At 39.2% G+C, this 19,646-nt stretch overlaps 1 protein-coding gene, 2 long non-coding RNA genes and 1 other non-coding gene across 10 annotated transcripts in view; 1 reads left to right on the top strand and 3 right to left on the bottom strand.

Annotated features, from left to right (window-relative positions):
- Positions 1–19,646, bottom strand: part of LOC148682349 (uncharacterized) — a 771,506-nt gene that overhangs the window by 42,205 nt on the left and 709,655 nt on the right. The gene's annotated exons all lie outside the window — the stretch shown is intronic.
- LOC147845236 (uncharacterized) overlaps positions 1–19,646 on the top strand; it is a 934,973-nt gene that overhangs the window by 733,527 nt on the left and 181,800 nt on the right. The window lies entirely within an intron of this gene.
- Positions 665–2,968, bottom strand: LOC141381893 (uncharacterized). Its single transcript, XR_015942898.1, has 3 exons — positions 2,863–2,968; positions 1,583–1,767; positions 665–1,411 (listed from the first exon to the last, which is right to left on the bottom strand). It is a non-coding gene; the product is annotated as an uncharacterized LOC141381893 (long non-coding RNA).
- Positions 16,043–16,113, bottom strand: trnag-gcc (transfer RNA glycine (anticodon GCC)). The gene has a single exon. It is a non-coding gene; the product is annotated as a tRNA-Gly (tRNA).

The following is a 19,646-nucleotide window of genomic DNA, read 5'->3' as shown; positions in this document are numbered from 1 at the left end:
GCTTCAAAATGATGTGAGAATCATCTTGTTCACTTACCCAGATAGCAAAATACACTCGGGCCAGTTCCGGCTAGATTGTCGCCTGCCGGAGACTTACCCCTCGGCCCAACTTCGGCTGCCGGACTCGGGCCGGATGCCTGTGGACTCACTGCCCGATTCCGGCCCGAATCAAGCGGGCCAGATGCGGCGGCCGTAAGCGAGCCGACGATGCGCATCCGCGCCGGAAACGGCGCGAGGGTAATGTGCGCTGCGGCCCGGAGCTGGCGCGACTCCGTATTTATACACCTCATAAAACCTTTTGGTATTACATTGGTACTTGATATATGGTATTACAACCATTTGAATTTATATAACAGCAAACACAGGCTATAATGTAAACACAAAGTGTAAGCACTGCGTTTAACCTTTGAATAAAGTGCAAACTGCATACATATTCTGTAACGAAAATAATCAGACAAATGACAAAATAAATAAATGTTAAACGTTTATTGATAGCAAGAAAACAAATAGTACTAAAATTTTATAAATAATTTTGTGGTGCACAAGAATATCAAAATAAAAACAACAATAAAACAACACAATAATGACACACAGAAATATTTAAACAAAAATTCTAAAAATTACACACAAACACAGATGTTTTTAAAACAACCCTGTTTTCCCAATAGACTTGAATTAAAAATTTGTAAAAAACAGCTAAATTTTATATAAACCTAAATATAGAAACCAATTTAAGATATAGCAAGAAACATCTTAAAAATACCAATGACAATCCGTAAAATATCCAAGTCAAACTTGTAAAAAGTACTGCAGAATTCTGAAGAAACATCTTGAAACATTTTTTTAATAAAACATTAAAATAATAATAAACAAACAAGTCAAACTTATTTTTAAATAAACTTGAACAAAATCAATTGCACAAACAGCAAGACATGAGTGAGATGATTATACATTTCATATATATACACGTCTTGTGCAATTTTATATTTATAATTTTATTTGTATTACGTTTATTAAAAATGTATCAAGATGTTTCTTCAGAATTTGGCGCACACACATACATACATACATACATACATACATACATACATACATACATACATACCATACATATATACACACACACACACACACACACACACACACACACACACATATATATATACATATACATATATATATATATATAAATGCAAATGAAAGAAACAAATTGTTCAAGTATCAGGGAACATCTTAAAACACTTAAAATGTTGTTTAAAAAATAAAACAAAATAGTGATGTAGACATTTGACACATTAGCTTTCTCTTCTTTCTTCCTCCATCCCTGTCAGGGGCAAGTTGTAGCTACCTTGTAATGCATTTTTCCACTTCTTTATCTGTGGCGTGGTATGGACATTTGTCCTCACTCCATCTGTGATTAAAAGATAAACAGATAATTAGTAGTGAACAAGTACTAATGTAAAAAAAAAAGAAAAAATTAGGAAAAAAGTAGGCTACCTACGAAGCAAAAAAAAAAAAAAACAATTAAAAAAAAAACAAATTAACCTTAAACACTTTGAAATTAGCAAGAGCTTGAACTTACCAGTTTCTTCATTTGTTCGGGCTGCTCCTTTAGTTGATTTTCAAGCTTTTCCAAATCAAATTAACCAAAGGAAGGTCAAATGTGTTTACATCTGGAATTTCATCACGTCTGTTTTGGTTTTGTGTGAATCAGGCCCAGCTGCTGCTTTATGACGTTGCATGATTTTAAAACTTCAGTCAGTCGTGCTAAAAAAAGAAAAATAACAGATTAGTATAAATCAACCTGTAGCTTATTCTCATACAACTTCTGTAAATACAGCAGTGGGTTAGACACTGCTGATATTCTCTAGTTGATCTTTACTTTCTAGCTGCATTAAACCTTAACAAATTTAGTGATGTCTTCAATTCTTACAAAGACATCACGAGATGCAATAAGTTCTGTCTTGATCTCAAACTGCACTAGAACAAAGACTGTAAATGTTCATAGGTGTACCGAGGGACAGATGCAAAAAAACAAACGTTGTCGCGGGCCAAATTTTACATACATCACACAGACACGTGTGTGTGTGTGTGTGTGTGTATATATATATATATATATACAGTTGAAGTTAGAATTGTTAGCCCCCCTAAATTATTAGCCACCGTTTATTTTTTTCCCCAATTTCTGTTTAACGGAGAGTTAAACATTTTTTTCCACACATGTCTAAACATATTAGTTTTAGTAACTCATTTCTAATAACTGATTTATTTTATCTTTGCCATGATGACAGTAAATAATATTTGACTAGATATTTTTAAGACACTTCTTTACAGCTTAAAGTGACATTTAAAGGCTTAACTAGGTTAATCAAGTTAACTAGTCAAGTTAAGGTAATTAGGCAAGTTATTTTATAACAATGGTTTGTTCTGAAGACTTAAGGGGCTAATAATTTTGACCTTAAAATGGTTCAAAGAAGAAATAAATCAATGAGGGGCTAATAATTCAGACTTCAACTGTGTGTAGATAGATAGATAGACAGACAGACAGACAGACAGACAGACAGACAGATAGACAGATAGATAGATAGATAGATAGATCATAACAAGAACTGCTGCTTAATTGAATGCATGTAATAGCGACACCCGGTGGTTATTTATTGAATTACGTTCATTTTTGTATAGCGGGCCAGATTCTATTGATATTTATAAAAAGCCTGCGGCCCGCGGGCCGTAGTTTGGACACGCCTGGTGTACTGGAATGTACAGTATCTGTGCATCTTCATGGTGGTCTTAAGATTTCTGCCATAGTCATTGATGGTGATGGTACTTGTGGTGCTGCATTGATTTCTGAAATCTTCATACCTGCCTTTTTTCCAGCCTCTTTGTTCCAAGTAATTTTTCTTCATCATGGTATAGATGTGTCTATACTGTCCCTTGATCAGATACATTTACAAAACAAAACATCACTTTAGTATAGTGCCAGGGCAAAACTCACAGGTTGTAATAGATCAATGACATAATGTTGACAGTATGTGTTTAAAATAATTGCAAACAAACCTGTTCTGTCTTTAGGTGTATGACAGGCGATCATCATCCTCATCTGTCTACCAGTCAGAAATCTCAGTAGCTTGTGGATGTTTGAGTCGAGCTTCCTCATATGCATCTATAATAAAACATCACATTGTTGTTAACCTCCCGTAAAGAAAAGTTCAAATCCTGAAATACTATCAAAGTTAATTAATGCATATAATACCTATAGTGTGAATAATCAGTACACAGAAGGTTGCACAAGATTTATTCGGAGATTCATGCAGAGTGACAGCCTTATGAATCTGAGACATAGATTTGTAAGATGGCCAAGCACATGCATTATTCTGTACCCATGAAGATTAACCTACCATTGTGAAAAATGTTTGATGATAGCCAATAACAATAAACCATTTCAGCTGTTTGTGAAGCAATTAGTAATGTAATGTCTGAAAAGCCTAATATATGTTGAAATATATCAGCAGTTTACAGCTTATAATGGACTTTTAGCACACAACTATAACATGCCTATTCACGTTCAAAAGAGTGTGCCATTGACTTCTATGGTCGTGATGTGCTGCAAAATGATCTCACTAACCTTTGTTAAACAAGAACAATAAGACTTAACCAACAAATATTGTTACCCATTCATTTAAATCAGAATTTATCACTGTCAATAACATAAAAAACATCAAACTCTGCTTTAAGACGTTCAGTTTTACATTAACTGACCATTACAGCTTGATCAAAAGATATAATTGATTCACATAGGCTAACACATATGAATTAAAGTGCATAGTAATATATTTCTCTTGGATAATTTAAAGAGAATAGTAAACAGTCGAGTTTCGATCATTTTTCTTGACTAACTGCATAAACAAGATAAACAACAAATATTTTATTAATCCAAAACGATTAGTTTTTATTTACACATAATCACAGAATTAATACTGTTGGATAAGTATACGCCTGTACAATGATTTTTTCAACATCCACGGTACTTTATAATGTTAAATCAGGAAAAAAACACGTTTTGCCAAGTTAGTTAATGGATTCGTCTACAGAAACTTTCTTTAACGCAAAGTTAGCATACACACAAATTCGTTTCATATTTCTTTAAAATAATTAAAATAGTTTTCAGTTACTACACACGTTACAATCTAACATTGTGTAAAAGGAAAAGGAACTTTCAGACGTGTTTGTAACTGTTAGCGTTAGCATACATTAGCTCCAGTCGTGTTTCTTAAAGCAAGTTACATTTCGTATCAAACTGTTTTAAATTACTAAACGCTGTTACAACCAAACACCGTGGAAATGTTTTAAGCTCTAAATTCGCTAACTATACAGAACACAAGCAGTAAAAAGCTTACCTTTCTGACCGGACTCCACGTGAAGTCTTTGAAAAAACCAAACTTTTTCTTCTTGTGATCTTCGTGCCATGGTGGTTGACAACCAGCTTTTTGGAGCATTACCGCCACCGTCTGGATTGGAGTTTGGATCAGGAGTTTAGTAACGCATGTGTTTATTATGAAACCAACTTCTGCTTTAAAAAAAAAAACAGTCAGCACAGGAGCGTGCTATCTCAAAAATAAGCGAATTTTACATAGTTTTTCTCTAGATGACATGTATAATCTATTTATAAATAATATTGTTTTGTTTGCGTCTAAACATTGCGACCATCCACACTAAATATTATTATTATTTTTTTTTTGCTATCGTACCATTAATATTTTCTCAAATTATCATTAAACGTGGAGCTAACAGATTGCTAGATAAAATAAGAACTTAATCGGTTGCCATCAGCCGAGTCCTTGCCAGAGGCGGCCAGGACTCTACAGACAGACTCAGGCCGGATATGGTTGACCGGAATCGGGCCAGTGCTTTACAGCCGCATCACAACCGCATGTGCGCGAGCGAGCTGCGGGCCGCACTCGGCCCGAATAACACTCGCCGATGCCGAGTCGGAGCCGGAGGCGCCGGAGGGCAGCCGAGCTCGGGCCGATTACTGCCTGCTATCTGGGTACTCACAAAAAAACAATTCTATGAATTAAAATTTCTAAGTCACTTTCTGTGTGAAAATAGTTTATGCGAGAAGGCGTGAACTATCATTACTATGCAGAGAGTAACACCAGAGAAGACAAAGACCTGCATAATGAGCCATCAGACAGGTATGTGACTAAGAGTTTCAAGAAAGAATCTGAGAAAAAATAAGTTTATTTATATATTTTAATTTTTATATTGTTTATTTTTATATTATTTTTATATTGTGCTTCTTCACCCGTGTAGCATGCCATCGTTCAAACAAAATAAGTAACTATAATAAAGCTTGTCGTTTGATGCCATGTCTCGGGGAGCGTTTACATTATCACCTGGCTGGCTCACCTCAGTTCATTTCCATATGAAATGCGCCTTCACTGCGGGCGGGATCACGTTCGCTGTAATGAGGCGACAGGAGAATCAGTACCTGCCCTTACTTTTATACGAATTACTTGAAAGATTATTTGTTTTCGACTTATATTGGTTAATGCAAAAGTAGACATATCAAGCTTTCTTTAGAAACATCTCACATGTTTCTTTGTCGAGTATTTGCTGAGTTTTAGTTCATTTTAATGACGTGTTTTTCCTGACACAGTCTACCAGAGGTGTGGACTCGAGTCATGTGACTTGGACTCGAGTCAGACTCGAGTCATGAATTTGATGACTTTAGACTCGACTTGACAAAATATAAAAAGACTTGCAACTCGACTTGGACTTGAACATAAATGACTCGGACTTTGACTAGGACTTGCCCCTATTGACTTGTAAAGACTTGCTGCTTCCCATGAAAAGCCCAACGATAAAAAAGTATGTTGACATAGACCGCTCTCTCTCTCTCCCCGTTTATGTGTGCGTGTGTGTGACAGCATGCGCGCGCGCGTGTGTGTGAGCATGCGCGCTTTCGGCATGACGTCCAATCAAAGCACGGTAGATTGTTTTGATTCGTCAGTATCCAACGTGACTACTATGAGGCGCCGGAGTGGACAAAAGTCAAGCGAACGCAGAGAGAATTTGAACTTGAGATCGAGCCAATACTCGCGTGCCAATACACTCTCTCTCTCTCTCTCTCTCTCTCTCTCTCTCTCTCTCTCGTGCATTCAGTCTCTTTGCGTTCGCTTGACTTTCGTTTACGATGGCGTCTCATACCTTTAGTGCTTTTGCTCTCACGGGATCCTCCTGTTAAACTGACCTTTCGCTAAGCCATGCCCAAAAACCGCCACCCACCAATCGCGGCTTACCAATCGTAGCTACGGGCAGAGGCTCTGTCAAGCTTTCGAGCGAGGGAAACAAGCCAAATCGTTGTGCAATTGGATTATGCAAATCTGACACCCGCTATCCTAAAAGTTTGGACTGGGTGGTGGGATTTTTTCCTTTTTCAAAACCGAAGCCCAAGAGGAGAAATGCCAGCGTGGATCAAGCTGTGTGAGGGGCAGTAAAGGAGTTAAGCTAAGTTGGTTTTGTTTTCGATATTCACATTCAGTGATAGGTGGCAATAACTCACACTCCTCTTATCCTAAACAGATCTAAACTGTGTTTCTTATAAAAAATAAATAAAAAAAAACAAAGCAGGTTATGTTTCCCAGCGGTCTTTTTCTTTTTTTCCACTCGATATTATGAGCCAGGGCTCGACAATAAGGACTGCCCGATGGCCCGGGGCCAGCGTGCAAGACACTCGGGCCAGTGTACAAAATGTTACTGGCTCGATCGGGCCAGCTGCTGCCTTTTTGCCTGCCAGATCGAGCCAGAGCTGCGTGCTGCGACTGTCTGTCAATTGTGTGCAAATACAATCTTACGGTGCTTTCCCACATAGACGTTTGTTTCGGAATCTGTCTCGTTTCACCCGTTAGCGCGTTTTTTTAGCATATATCCAGCAGTTGCGCTCGCTTCCGCGCCAAATCAATCAGTCCAAGTTCGCCTGAATGAGACGCGGTCTCTGTCCTATTGAGCGTATCGATTGTAGCGAGAAAACAAAACAATGCAACGAACTAACGACCCAGGCTACACTGTAAAAAATTGCTGTTAAAAAACGGTCAGATTCTACGGTAAAATAATGTTTTTTTCACTAAAACAGTAATATTCTGTTAAAAACAGTGCTTTCTGGGTAACATTTTTGTTTTCGAGAAAGTAACCAACTGCAGAAAACTGTGAGCTAACAGAGTTCAGATTCGATGTTTTGAAGTCTGTGTTTGAAATCACGCTTTGTGTCCTTGTTCACTATTTCATACACTAGTTAACTAATATAGTTCACCTGACAGTTTTAATGAATACTAATGAGTGAATTCAGACACTAATGAACACCTGCTGTTAATAATCCCAATTACTGAAGAAAATAAACAAGAAACACAAACAGTGACTTGAGTTACAGCATTAAATAAAATAAAATAAAATAAAATAAAACAGCTTCAGTCTCAGCAGAGGATCATTAAACAACTCCACAAACAACAGCAGACACACACTTATTACTGACTGATTTGACTTCCATACTATTCTCATTGAGATCCAGCAGAAATTAAGGTGTTTTTTGTGTCACCGTAATGGAGTGAGGGGCTGATTTAGTTGGGCTCTTCACCCTTGAACTTATTAATTCAGACTCTCCAATTACTATAATAAAGAGTTTACAAAGTGCTTGTATTATAGCAATCAAGTTGGAAAGTCAATAAATAGAGAAATCTATTTGTCTGAAATTAGTTCTGATAAATGTTTTGTTATAAATCTGGAAGGGCCTCATGCAATAGATTTTATGCTTAGTTGCAGGTATTAATTTAATTAATGAGAAGTGGAAACAGAAAAGATACCTCCGTAATTACTTAACAGTTAAGAAATAACATACAAAAACAGTTCAGTTATGACAAATACACACTCAGACCTCATGAATCTGACCTTGTATCTCAACAATGGTAACATCTCAGATGTTTCATGCTGCAATGCATGCTGGGAGTGGCACGGTACAAATATCCCAGCATGCATTGCTGTATAAATAAATGTTGTATAATGATCTTACAGTTTTCTTTATTTGCGTTTTATTTGCTTTTGTTTATGTTTAGACTTTCAGTTGCCTGTTTGTGAGTTAAACTGTTAATTTTGTTAGTTGTCACCATTATTGAGGTTCATATGCTGATTATTGATGTCTCTTTGAGTGCGATTTACACCATAGAGCAGTGTTATTGTCCAAGATATTCTTAAAAACTTCCAGAAATCATTGCCATATAATGTAAAACAATAGATTTAACATTGAATAGAAGCAGTAAATTTTATTACACTAAATGAGAACAGACTCTGCCATTTAATAGCAACATGAATATCACCAGATCTTATTTAGGTTTTTGGCTGGCTTGCCTCAACAAAGGAGCTTTTTAAACAAAGTTCTTAACAATTGTAGCAGCCAAGATATATAAATGTTAAATATGACAGGGCTAAGAGCCCAACTAAAGCAAACTCTGTTCTCCATGATGGAGACGTAAAACTTTCACTTTTTCTCAAGAAGAACTTTAGTAGATGTTATACAAAAATACATGTATTAAGTAATAAGTGTAGCTGGTGATGATGTTTGTAGAGTTGTTTAATCATCCGCTGATCATTTAAATGATTTAATCATTTGTTGTTCTTCAGGTTATTTCATTATAAAGCTGTGACTAAAGTTTTGTATGTTCTGTTCTTGTTTTTTCCCTTCAGTATTTCTTTATTTATTCATTGTTAATCCTCAATTATCATTTAATTAGTCAGTTAATTAATGAATTTACTTCAGCTTTGCTACATGTTTTTTGAACACTCAGTAGTGTGGACACTTCAATTAAAACTGAAGTATATGCTCTGGGGTTTAAAGGGTTAAAGGTGTGAGAGGTAAAACACAGTGTAAAAATGTATTTTAACAGTAATATACTGTTAATTTAAACTACGGAAATAGACTGTAAAAAAACAGTAGATTGCTGGCAACCACAGCTGCCAGTAGATTACCGTTAAATCAAGGAAAAAACAGTATTTTACTGTAAAACCTGAAGCTAATTTCTTCTGTCTGTCACCGTTGTGGAGGAGAGTAGAGCCAGTGTATGAGTTAAAGATGAACAATAAACTGCTGATGTTATTCTGCATGTTTCTCTATTTAAAGATAGCGGCTGTTTAGTTGCTGATGCAGTCAGAATCTCTCTGGTGATTCCAGATTTACATGTATGTGTGCTGTTGTGAAAAATAAGACATTAGAGTTAAACCAAACTTTTCTAATTAACTAAAATAAGTTATCATTATAAGTATGTTTCTAAGCATATATAGCACATTACTTCATAAACTCATTCAGCAGTTGACCAATTTGAGGCAGTTGCATTCAGTGAGCAAAATGAGTTCACTTGAGTATTGTGTAAATCAATGAAGTCCATGAATTTTACAGCAACATACTGTAAAATAACAGTACATTGCTGGCAACTGCAGCTGCCAGTATTTTACTGTTTTTTAACGGGACAATTTTTAACAGTGTATATCACAGTGTATCATGATCGTGTAATAGCCATATATACGGCTATATGAAGAGGGAATGATGAGCAGGGCGAGATGTCATTCTTACCGGTAAATGCGAAAGTGAAAGCATGCTGAAATATTACCGAGATCTGTTTATCCAGCCTGATCTCGGTTTATCCGTCACGAAAATTGACCGAAATTACTATCTGTTAATTTTTCCATATTTTAATCTTATAAAATGTTGTATTAGGCCTGTTGTTTTGTTCATTTCCGCACTGACAGCTCGAAAGAAAGATTTACATTGATCTGATGCAGTCTCGGTTCATCTGCTATGTCTCTCTATAATTTAAGCCTAAAATACAGAATTATAGTCAACGTTTCTTTAATAGATTGATTAATTCAATTGATTGATTTCTACAAAACCTTACAATTGAAATGAGGCTCTGTATATATGAGAAAGTCTTACCTCGATTTGTATTCGGTGACGATGTCTGTGGGTTGTTAAAATTAAAGTGCACATTTTCACTTATAAAATATTCTATACACAATACACAAAAGTTTGGGGTCAGTGTGATTAAATATGTTAAAACAAGCTTCTTCTGCTCACCAAGGCTGCAATTATTTCATCTTAAATACAAATTGTGAAATGTTGCACTATAAAATAACTGTTCAAAAGTAGTTTATCATTTAATTTATTCATTTATTCCAGTGATTTTAAAGATGAGATTTCAGCTTCATTACTCCAGTCACATGATCCTTCAGAAATCACTAATATTAATTATTATTATATTTATTAATGGTAATAGTTAAAAAATCAATAATGTCTGGAGTAATTATTTTATTTGAAACTAAATACAATAACAAAGCAGTTATTTAAAATTTTAATAAATATTTAACAATTACACCTTTTTTACATTTATAAATATAGCCTTGATGAACTGAATAGTTTTCCTTAAACATTTTAAAAATTACCGTAAATATATATACAGATTTATTAGCCCCCTTTTGTTTTTTGTTTTTTCTTTTTAAAATATTTCCTAAATGATGTTTAACAAAGCAAAGAAATGTTGATATTTTGTCTGATAATATTTTTTCCTCTGAACAAAATCTTATTTGTTTTATTTTGGCTAGAATAAAAACATTTTTTTAACCATTTTAAGGTAAAATTTATTAGCCTCTTAAGCTAATTGTTTTTCAGACTGTCTACAGAACAAACCATCATTATACAATAACTAGCCTAATTACCCTAACCTGCCTAGTTAACCTAATTACCCTAGTTAAGCCTTTAAATGTCACTTTAAGCTGTATAGAAGTGTATTGAAGAATATCTAGTAAAATATTATTTACAGTCATTATGACAAAGATAAAATAAATCAGTTATTAGAGATGAGTTATTAAAACTATTATGTTTAGAAATGTGCTGAAAAAAATCTGTTCTCTGTTAAATAGAAATTGGGGAAAAAAATAAACAGGGGTGCTAATAATTTAGGGGAACTAATAATTCTGAAATCAACTGTGTGTGTGTGTGTGTGTGTGTGTGTGTGTGTGTATACACACACACACACACACGCACATTCAAATAGCGATTAACTTCTTTTTTTTTTTTTTTTTTGGTGGGGCCAGTGAAAATTTGGGCAGGGAAAGTAAAAATCAGAACCACTGGCCCGATCGGGCCAGTAGAAAAAATCCTTAGCGTTGAACCCTGTGAGCACTAGTTTAAACCCTCGCTATTGTAACGCATATAAATACATACACTAATATTTGCTGGTAGGAAAAATCTATTTGTTCACTTCTGTTATTTATACTTTAATGTGCATTTCAATTTTTTTTCTTCCACTTAACTGCAAATTTGAATAAAAACTGGATAAAGAGCACACAAACATGCTGACAGTAATAGGTACTGTACACTGTTATGGGTCAATGATGCTAATATTCGGCACAAATCCATCAGTTTCTTAGGTTATTAGATTATTTTATAATTTCACCTCTCCTGCTGTGCATGAACTATGCTGTTGAATGTTCAGCGTATGAGGTGGCTAGGCTAACCTTGCTTCAATTTTGATAAAATTATTTTCTAATCAGTTGCTATTATGTTGTGAATATACCCCTGTAATGTATACTGCAGTCCTCTTTTGTCTGGCTTTCTCAGATATCTCACCTGTTTGCCAAAAATGACTAATTAAATCCTTGGGAATGTCTGACACCAGCGCATACACACTGTAATAGATGTGCCAGGCATAAAGCTTGACAGGCGTAGTAGCAACAGTAACTAAGGAGGGCGAGGCTTAGCGAAGGGTTATTCCAAGAATGTTGATATGGTTTCTTTCTTGCTTTACTATTTATTAACAATACACAAAAAACTAAAAGGTTAAGGTAAATTCTTTAATAAATTCTAGTGTTTTTGAGTATTATACTTTTTGTATACTTGTATTATACTTATGTTTTAGGCTAGTATTATTTACGACTTGTTAATGAATGCTTCATAATACAGTAGTATTACCAATAGTGAACAGATAAAATAATACAAAGTGTAGTTTTACTACAGTAAATTGTAGTGATTTGTAGTATAAAATACCCTATATTGTAAAATAATACAGCACTGGGTAATTTGTTTATATTACACTTGTGTTACCATAGCAACTATAGTATTACCACAACTGATCAATTGAAGTTCTTTACTGTAGTAGGCTACTGTTCAAAACACAGTACATGCCAATATACGTGTTCAGGGGCCCTGTGGAACAGCTTTCCTCAAAATGAAGAGGATGACATGGAAAATGTCCTCCACAATCTCATCAGCAAAGTGGAAGCCAGCAGACACTAGTTTACTTTATTTTAGCTGCCATGATAAAATGAGATTGATAGTGAGATTTATTTGAAGAGTGAATAGTACAGTAGGCTATAATACCTTATCAAGTGTTTCCTTATTTTATCACAGTTACATTTCCGCTTGCATTAGTTTTTGTTTAAATGCTTTTAAAATAAAATGTATTCTTTACATCCAACATCTATTCCAGGGGTGCCTTATAGTGGTGTAAACCCCTTTACAAGGGGTGTTACCCCTGTGTAAACTCTAGCCACCCCTGTGGCCAACCCGATATGATTTTGCTGTTGACATTATTTATTTAAATCTACTTACATAAATGCAATACAATGCAATATTTCAATAAATAAATAGCAGCCACTAAAAAATGATTGTGGATTGATTGGTGCCACTGACGTAGCTGGCCTTTTCTGGCCCCCCTTAAGCAAATTTTCAGGGGGGCACCACTGGTCTATTCTCTGTCTTTAAGTGTTTGAAACTGAAAATATCTCATCATATAAAACAACCAAAAATGTTATGGTTTATTAGATTAAACATTTAATATGTAAGTCTATTTTAGTATTTTGGTTATTGTTATTAAACAGTGCAGCAATATGAATCATATCAAAAAGCATGAAAGGAAGAGGGAACACGACACAAATTGTGAGTTTGCATATAATCTCTGAGAGCGCTCAAGAAAATTTGTGTGTGAGCAGTGCATATTTGAGAGCGAGAGAAAATTTGAGAACTCGCAATCAGTTTTGTCCACAAACAGAGGAAATCCGTGCACGAGCATCACACAAGGTAGAGAGCAAAGCTCTTCAACGTTATGTGAAGAAAACAATGTTATTGTTTGTATGAAGTAGCCTACTTCATTAACAATATGTGCTACCATTTTACGTTGCTGCTAGACAGATTTGCAACTCCATCTCTTTAGCACACACGAGATTCAATTGACAAAATTCCAATTTCACTCAATTTAACTTTGCAGCATATACAGGAGTTGGTCTACTGCTGCCTCATTGAGGTTATGTAATTTTGGTTAATCACAAGTTGATCACCGAAGACATAACATACGGGCACAACTAAACTTAATGAATTAGACAGCAGTAGACCTGCAATTTCTGTGTGATGTGAGGCAAAATGGAGTCTTTTTTTGGTGGAACTCGTTCTTGTGCATTATGCTGTGGAGACGAGACGCAGCACTGTTCAGTACTTTTTCAGAAAATTGCATTTGTATTTTTATATATCTGAGCAATGTTCTTTAATAAAAAAAGGTTTGTTTAATTAATACAGATCTTACAACCATACCTAATCTGTTTATATTTTATTTTTCTGTTAAAAAGACTCGAAAAGACTCGAAAATCAAACTGCAGGACTTTGGACTTGACTTGAGACTTGTTGCCTTTGACTCGGGACTTGACTCGGGACTTGCCTGTCTTGACTCGGGACTTGACTCGGGACTTGAGAGCAATGAATTGAGACTTACTTGTGACTTGCCAAACAATGACTTGGTCCCACCTCTGCAGTCTACTGTTGCGCGCTCCTCATGCAGGCTGTTTGTAATGTCAAAGCTTCGTGGGCCTGGTCGCAATAACTCTAATGAGCTCAGACTGAGAAGCTAGACATAGCGTTGCTTTCATACTGATTACTTTATCAAACAATATTTGTTTTCAACATGCATAGCTGCGTTTAAAAGTAGACACTTCAAGCTTTATAAAGATATGTGTCTCGTGTCTGGGTGTATTGTTTTCGCGGAGTTTCAGCGCATTTTGCTGACACGTTTCTAAAAACAGTTCACGGAGAGAGAAAAGACAGAATGCCTACACTGTTTATTATCCTAGATTTGCAAAAGCACACACATTTGTTTTTGTTGTGAGTGTACACATTTAAAAAGAAGACACCTAACAGATTCGATTGATGTATTGATCTTATCTGTACGATCAAAACTGAAAGTGTAATTTAGGTTCATTTCAGCTCAATGAGGTAAAAACTTGTCAGAACGCGTATACGCTGTCTTCGACCCCAGGGGGTTAAAAACACAATTTAAACATATCTATTTATTTGTCCATTTAAATTGTGATTTATGTATATACATTTTTATGCTGGGCGAAGCAGTGGCGCAGTAGGTAGTGCTGTTGCCTCACAGCAAAAAGGTCGCTGGTTCAAGCCTCGGTTCAGTTGGTGTTGCTGTGTGGAGTTTGCATGTTCTCCCTGCATTCACGTGGGTTTCCTTAGGGTGCTCCAGTTTCCACCACAGTCCAAAGACATGCGGTACAGGTGAATTGGATAGGCTAGATTGTGTGTGTGTGTGTGTGTGTGTGTGTGTGTGTGTGTGTGTGTGTTCCAGACATGGGTTGCGGCTGAAAGGGCATCCGCTGTGTAAAAACTTGCTTGATAAGCTGGAAGAGTAGCAACATAAAACAGGAATTGTAGCAACCTAAAACAGGAATTGCATTGGCCAGGAATGGGACCCAGGTCTCCCACATGGCAGGCAAGAATTCTACCACTGAACCACCAATGCTGATATGCTCATACTGCTGTCCTAGTGGGGTGTGATTGCTGCAAGGCTGATACCCAGAGCTGGAAGAGCAGCTACACAAAACAGGAATTGCATTGGCTGGGAACCAGGCCCAGGTATCCCACGTGGGAGGCGAGAACTCTACCACTGGACCACCAATGCTGATATGCTTATACTGCAGCCCCAGTGGGGTGTGATTGCTGCAACGCTGTTACCCAGAGCTGGAAGAGTAGCAACACAAAACAGGATTTGTAATGGACGAGAATCGGACTACCGTCTTCCGCGTGGCAGGGTGAGAAATCTACCACTGAACAACCAATGCTGATATGTTTAAGCTGCAGCCCTAGTGGGGTGTGATTGCTGCAAGGCTGATACCCAGAGCTGGAAGAGTAGCAACACAAAAAAGGAATTGCATTGACCGGGAATCGGACCCGGGTCTCCCGCGTGGCAGGCAAGAATTCTACCACTGAACCACCAATGCTGATAAGCTTATGCTACAGCCCTAGTGGGGTGTGATTGCTGCAAGGCTGTTACCCAGAGCTGGAAGAGTAGCAACACAAAACAGGAAAAGCATTGGGTGGGAATTGGACCCGGGTCTCGCGTGTAGTAGGCAAGGTTCCTACCACTGAACCACCAATGCTGACTTATGTTGTTCCTTGCCTTTGTATTGTGTGAGTGCTAAAGGGCCGTCAACCAGAGCTGAAAAAGGAGCCACACAAAACTGCATTTGTATTAGCCAGGAATCGACTCAAGGTCTCCCGCGTTGCAGGCGAGATTTCTACCACTGAACCAGCAATGATGATATGCTTATACTCCAGCCCTAGTGGGTTGTGATTGCTGCAAGGCTGTTACCCAGAAATGGAAGAGTAGCAACACAAAACAGCACTTGCATTGGCCGGGAATCGGACCCGGGTCTCCCGCGTGGCAGGCAAGAATTCTACCACTGAACCACCAATGCTGATATGCTTACACTGCAGCCCTAGTAGGGTGTGATTACTGCAAGGCTGTTACCCAGAGCTGGAAGAGTAGCTACACAAAACAGGAATTGTAATGGACGGGAATCGGACCATGGTCTTCTGTGTGGCAGGCAAGCAATCTACCACTGAACCAACAAAGCTGACTTGCTTATACTACAGCCCTAGTGTGGTGTGATTGATGCAAGGCTGTTACCCAGAGCTGGAAGAGTAGCAACACAAAACAGGAATTGCATTGGCCGGGAATCGGACCCGGGTCTCCCGCGTGGCAGGCGAGAATTCTACCACTGAACCACCAATGCTGACCCATGTTCTCCCTTGCCTTTGTGTTGTGTGAGTGCTAAAAGGCCGTCAACCAGAGCTGAAAAAAGGAGCCACACAAAACTGCAAATGTTTTAGCCGGGAATCGACTCTAGGTCTCCTACATGGCAGGCGAGCATTCTACCACTGAACCACCAATGCTGATATGCTTATTCTGCAGCCCTAGTGGGTTGTGATTGCTGCAAGGCTGTTACCCAGAGCTGGAAGAGTAACAACACAAAACCACACTTGCATTGGCCGGGAATCGGACCTGGGTCTCCCGCATGGCAGGTGAGAATTCTACCACTAAACCACCAATGCTGATATGCTTATAATGGATCCCTATTGGGGTGTGATTGCTGCAAGGCTGTTACCCAGAGCTGGAAGAGTAGCAACACAAAACAGGAAATGCATTGGCCAGGAATCGGACCCGGGTCTCCCGCGTGGCAGGCGAGAATTCTTCCACTGAACCACCAATGCTGATCGATGTTGTTTTTTGCCTTTTTGTTGTGTGAGTGCTAAAAGGCCGTCAACCAGAGCTGGAAGAGTAGCAACACAAAATAGGAATTGAAATGGACGGGAATCTGACTAGGGTCTTTCGTGGGGGAGGCAAGAAATCTACCACTGAACCACCATTGCTGATATGCTTATTCTGCAGCCCTAGTGGGGTGTGATTGATGCAAGGCTGTTACCCAAAGCTGAAAGAGTAGCTACACAAAACAGCACTTGCATTGGCCGGGAATCAGACCCAGGTCTCCCGCGTGGCAGGCGAGAATTCTACCACTGAACCACCAATGCTGATATGCTTATATTGCCGCCCTAGTGGGGTGTGATTACTGCAAGGCTGTTACCCAGAGCTGGATGAGTAGCTACACAAAACAGGAATTGTAATGGACAGAAATCGGACCATGGTCTTCTGTGTGGCAGGCAAATAATCTACCACTGAACCAACAATGCTAATATGCTTATACTACAGCCCTAGTGGGGTGTGATTGATGCAAGGCTGTTACCCAGAGCTGGAAGAGTAGCAACACAAAACAGGAATTGCATTGGCAGGGAATCGGACCCGGGTCTCCCGCGTGGCAGGCGAGAATTCTACCCCTAAACCACCAATGCTGACCCATCTTCTTCCTTACCTTTGTGTTGTGTGAGTGCTAAAAGGCCGTCAACCAGAGCTGAAAAAGGAGCCACACAAAACTGCACTTGTATTAGCCAGGAAGCGACTCAAGGTCTACCGCGTGGCAGGCGAGAATTCTACAACTAAACCACCAATGCTGATATGGTTTTACTGCAGCCCTAGTGGGTTGTGATTGCTGCAAGGCTGTTACCCAGTGCTGGAAGAGTAGCAACCAAAATCAGAAGGTGCATTGGCCGGGAAACAGACCTGGGTCTCCCGCGTGGCAGGCAAGAATTCTACCACTAAACGACCAATGCTGATCTATGTTGTTCCTTGCCTTTATGTTGTGTGAGTGCTAAAAGGCCATCAACCAGAGCTGAAACAGGAGCCACTCAAAAATGCACATGTTTTAGCCGGGAATCGACTCTATGTCTCCTATGTGACAGGCGAGCATTCTACCACTGAACCACCAATGCTGATATGCTTATTCTGCAGCTCTAGTGGGTTGTGATTGCTGGAAGGCTGTTACCCAGAGCTGGAAGAGTAACAACACAAAACAGGAATTGGAATGGACGGGAATCGGACCAGGGTCTTCCGCGTGGCAGGCGAGAAATCTACCACTGAACCACCAACGCTGATATGGTTATTCTGCAGCCCTAGTGGGGTGTGATTGATGCAAGGCTGTTACCCAGAGCTGGAAGAGTAGCTACACAAAACAGGAATTGTAATGGATGGGAATCGGACCAGGGTCTTCTGTGTGGCAGGCAAGAAATCTACCACTGAACCACCAATGCTGATATGCTTATTCTACAGCCCTAGTGTGGTGTGATTGATGCAAGGCTGTTTTTCCAGAGCTGGAAGAGTAGCAACACAAAACCACACTTGCATTGGCCGGGAATCGGACCTGGGTCTCCCGCATGGCAGGTGAGAATTCTACCACTGAACCACCAATGCTGATATGCTTATACTGGATCCCTATTGGGGTGTGATTGCTGCAAGGCTGTTACCCAGAGCTGGAAGAGTAGCAACACAAAACAGGAAATGCATTGGCCAGGAATCGGACCCGGGTCTCCCGCGTGGCAGGCAAGAATTCTTCCACTGAACCACCAATGCTGACCGATGTTGTGTTTTGCCTTTTTGTTGTGTGAGTGCTAAAAGGCTGTCAACCAGAGCTGGAAGAGTAGCTACACAAAACAGGAATTGCATTGGCCGGGAATAAGACCCAGGTCTCCCACGCGGCAGGTGAGAATTCTACCACTGAACCACCTATGCTGACCGAAGTTGTTTTTTTGGCTTTGTGTTGTGTGAGTACTTAAAGGCCGTCAACCAGAGCTGAAAAAGGAGCCAAAACCACACTTGTATTAGCTGTGAATTGACTCCAGGTCTACTCTGTGGCAGGCGAGGATTCTGCCACTGAGCCATCAATGCCTACCGATATAGTTTTTTGCCTTTGTAGTGTGTGAGTGCTAAAAGGCCGTCAAACAGAGCTGAAAAAGGAGCCACAAAAAAACACACTTGTATTAGCCAGGAATCGACTCTAGGCCCACCGCGTGGCAGGTGAGAATTTTACCACTGAACCACCAATGCTGATATGGTTTTACTACAGCCCTAGTGGGGTGTGATTGCTGCAAGGCTGATATCCAGAGCTGGAAGAGTAGCAACACAAAACAAGATTTTCATTGGCCGGGAATCGGACTCGGGTCTCCCGCGTGGCAGGCGAGAACTCTACCACTGAGCCACCAATGCTGACCCATGTTCTTCCCTGCCTTTGTGTTGTGTGAGGGCTAAAAAGACGTCAACCAGAGCTGAAACAGGAGCCACACAAAACCACGCTTGTATTAGTCGGGAATCGACTCAAGGTCTCCCGCGTAGCAGGCGAGAATTCTACCACTGAACCACCAATACTGATATGCTTTATTGCGCCCCTAGTGGGGTGTGATTGCTGCAAGGCTGTTACCCAGAGCTGGAAGAGTAGTAATACAAAACACGAACTGCATTGGCTGGGAATCGGACCCGGGTCTCCCTCGTCGCAGGCGAGAATTCTACCACTGAACCACCAATGCTGAAATGCTTATTCTGCAGCCCTAGTGGGGTGCGATTGATGCAAGGCTGTTACCCAGAGCTGGAAGAGTAGCTACACAAAACAGGAATTGTAATGGATGGGAATCGGACCAGGGTCTACTGTGTGGCAGGCAAGAAATCTACCACTGAACCACCAATGCTGATAAGCTTTTACTGCAGCCCTAGTGGGGTGTGATTGCTGCAAGGCTGATACTCAGAGCTGGAAGAGTAGCAACACAAAACAAGAATTGCATTGACCAGTAATCGGACCCAGGTCTCCCGCGTGGCAGGCGAGAATTCTACCACTGAACCACCAATGCTGATATGCTTATGCTACAGCCCTAGTGGGGTGTGGCT

This window comes from Danio rerio, chromosome 4 (assembly GCF_052040795.2).
Source record: "Danio rerio strain M-AB ecotype USA chromosome 4, GRCz13ab, whole genome shotgun sequence".
Taxonomy (NCBI): domain Eukaryota; kingdom Metazoa; phylum Chordata; class Actinopteri; order Cypriniformes; family Danionidae; genus Danio; species Danio rerio.
This window is presented reverse-complemented; position numbering and strand designations above follow the sequence as displayed.